The sequence below is a fragment of the Cryptotermes secundus genome, unplaced genomic scaffold (genome assembly GCF_002891405.2).
Source record: "Cryptotermes secundus unplaced genomic scaffold, Csec_1.0 scaffold991, whole genome shotgun sequence".
Lineage (NCBI taxonomy): Eukaryota > Metazoa > Arthropoda > Insecta > Blattodea > Kalotermitidae > Cryptotermes > Cryptotermes secundus.
In genome coordinates, this window is record NW_019722444.1 from 384660 (window position 1) to 387729 (window position 3070).

Here is a 3070-nt window from a genome sequence, read left to right on the forward strand (position 1 = left end):
GTGCATACTCCTCAAATGAAAAAGTAAATGACATATGTTGTTGGACATTATCCATCATCTTGTCTGTTCTTAAGAAACCGTCCGGTTTCTTTCAAAAAAACGTTTCGGGGACTGGATTCTGTCCCCGTCTTCAGGTAAAACCTACTCCGGACCGGAGATTGGGGCTAGCTCAGCGGCCTCCGTAGTCTAGAGGGAACGTTCCCACCTCATGACTCGTAGTACGCGGGTTCAAACCCGGCGGAGGTCGTGTAATTTTTAAGGGCGGAAAAATCCAGGGAACAAGTCCGCCGGGAGGGACTTTAAGACGTGGGTCCCGTGTCGTAGCTTTACGGCACGTAAAAGAACCTCATATCTCCTCAGGAGGTCACTGAGCCAAATTCAAGGACATTTCCCGCCCAACAGTAGTCTCTAACGCCTCTGATAGATGGGGGAAGCATTATAGATACCGCCAAGCCAGTAGTGGCCGAACTCGCTGGCTTGGTCGGGACTGATGGTAAGCACCAGTATCGGTAGGGTATAGAGACTGGTAGAATATCATAAGAGGGAAGCACAATAGATCAAACTGGTCGCGGTGCATGGGGAAACCCACCTTCTCTAAATAACTAACTAATAACTAACTAGGGGCTAGCTCTGTCTATTGGACCCAACTGTGTAGGTTTTACCTGAAGACGGGGACAGAATACAGTCCCCGAAATGTTGTGTTTTTGGAAAGAAACAGGACGGTTTTTTTTAAGAATAGACAAGATGATGGATGATGACAACAACATATTAATTGTAACTTATATTACATTTGAGGGTTTGTTCCCTAAATCAGTTAAATAAAATTATGTTTACGGCACATATAATGTTATATAGCCTATGTCTTGTTGAACTTCTTATCATTGTGTTTAGTGTTACAGCAAGTAGGAATGCTTCTGTCTTGATTCTAAGATCTATATACAGTATATTTGTATATCTGTCCCTAAGTTACTTAAATTGTTCCTTGCAATATATTTAAGTTTGTAGGTGTTGTCGTTTTTGTGCCACGTCTGCAAGCGTGTTCATGCTGTTTTCTTGGCGTAGTTATGGTGTTTTGTATTCCACCGTTGTCCTATTTTATTCAGTTATGTTCCATTTGTTCTGAAGCTCGCATTCCGCGATCTGCTTCTGGTTGTTCTGAGGGACTGCTAGTCCATTACACGTGTTTAATGACAGCGTGTACACTTCCGTTGTTTAATAAGTCACAACTTTACCACCATGTGCACAGTGACTACACAGAGAAGGACTTTGGCGTCTGTTACAACCGAACAAATCGTTCAGTATTTTAAGATATCTCCTCAACCTCATTTCTTTCTGGAGGGTTCAGTTAACAGTTCAGATATACAGAACTATAAGTCTGTTCCTTACATTTTGCTTTGATAAAAGAACAAATATATTTCGCAAAAAGACCTGTGCTTTACTCAGCGCACCTTACCCCCCACCCCCAAACTCAACCATTCTGTAATTATGTCATTTACTGCTGTCAGAATATTAATAGGGTGATCATATCGAGGAAGATGATATGGGCAGAACATGTACCACGCATGATAAGGATGATACATGCATTTGGAAAACATCACTGGGAAGGCCTAGTCGTAGGCAGAAGGATATTGAAATTGGGCACGAGGTAGCGTAGTTGGTTGAGGGGCTATGTTACAAGCCGGATGGTCGCGGGTTCAAGTCCCGATGAGGTCGCTGAACTTTTTTCAATTGACCCAATGCTTCCAGTCGCACTAGGCCCTGGGGTTTACTCAGCCTCTAACAGAAATGAGTACCAGGAATTAATTTAATAATTTTCCTGGGGAGTAAAGCGCGGCCGGCGCCTAAGACTGACAACCTTACCGCCATCTTTGAGCCGATTGTCTAGATAATGTGGGACCCTCAACGTCTCACAACCCTATGGGCCTCCACGGCCTGTTACAGGGATAGCTTTAGTTTTACTTTTTTATATGAAGGAATTGGTGTCATTGTGCACAGACTGAACTAATGGCCGTCTGAAAGGCGAGGCATTCTCTAACCACCTAAACGACTATGGGCCTTTCAAGTAGGACTCTGCCCCGCTGAGTTTTGATTTGTGGGATCAGTATTGCAGGTGCAACTTCTTTTCGTGTTCTGTCATTTGTTTTTGTAAATGTTCCCCTTATAACATGCTTCAGCTTTATAAGGTCAGTATTATTTCATCAAAACTAAATCAATCAATTGAAACTAATTTTAACCCAGCTTCAGAACAATGAACTGGAAAAGGCAATACAGTGCAGAAACTACACAGATGGTCTCATAATGTCGAAACTTGTTGCAGAAGTAACATTTACGAAAAGTGTCAACGCAACACACCAACAAACTACGAGCACGGAGAAATTGCACCTTCAAGATTGCCCTTACAAATTTAACTTATTAAGCAGTGGAACACGAAGCTGCAATATAACATCTATGGAGTTAATTAGTCAGTTACGCTGTGCATTAGATTTGTAGTGAGTAATGTGGCACAGGTTTAGAACTGTCCATGCTTTTGAACCTGATCATTTTGAACCAAAATAAACAGCTATTTGCCTACTCGACTGACATAAGACTGCAGGACGTGTGTGTGAGATACTCCCAGGGGCCAGATACCTACCGTTATTCGCGAAAGAACAGCGTCGGAAGCGCAAGTTGAGGGCCGAGCCGGACGGACAGCTGTCCAACTCAGACACTGGGTCCGGACACTCCGTTGTGCTCTCTGATCCGTCGTTTACGTTGTAGATGAAGTTGAAGCGTCCGTTGAAGGGACAATACACTCGTTTGATCTCTTCCCCTCCTAGGTCCTTAGTTTCTGTAAATAATAATAATAATAATAATAATAATCCAATTCAATTCTTTATTATTTATGTGCTAAGTCAACAGCCGCAAGGCCAATTACAGACTTAGCACAGTGTAGATGAAAGTAATTACGTGTAACATTATACAAACATTAGTCAAACACATTATAAGTCAAAAATAAATTACAGGCAATTTCTTGGGTAAACACAATAATGAATAAAAGTAAACAAACAAGCAAATAAATGATAATAATAAC

At 41.9% G+C, this 3070-nt stretch overlaps 1 protein-coding gene across 1 annotated transcript in view; it reads right to left on the reverse strand.

Moving 5' to 3' along the window:
- Nucleotides 1-2835, reverse strand: part of LOC111861520 — a 70325-nt gene extending 67490 nt beyond the window's left edge. The window contains exon 1 of the mRNA XM_033750356.1: nt 2633-2835. The gene's annotated coding sequence lies outside the window, so the exon portion shown is untranslated. The remainder of the gene's footprint in view (nt 1-2632) is intronic.
- Between the last annotated feature and the right edge of the window lie 235 nt (nt 2836-3070).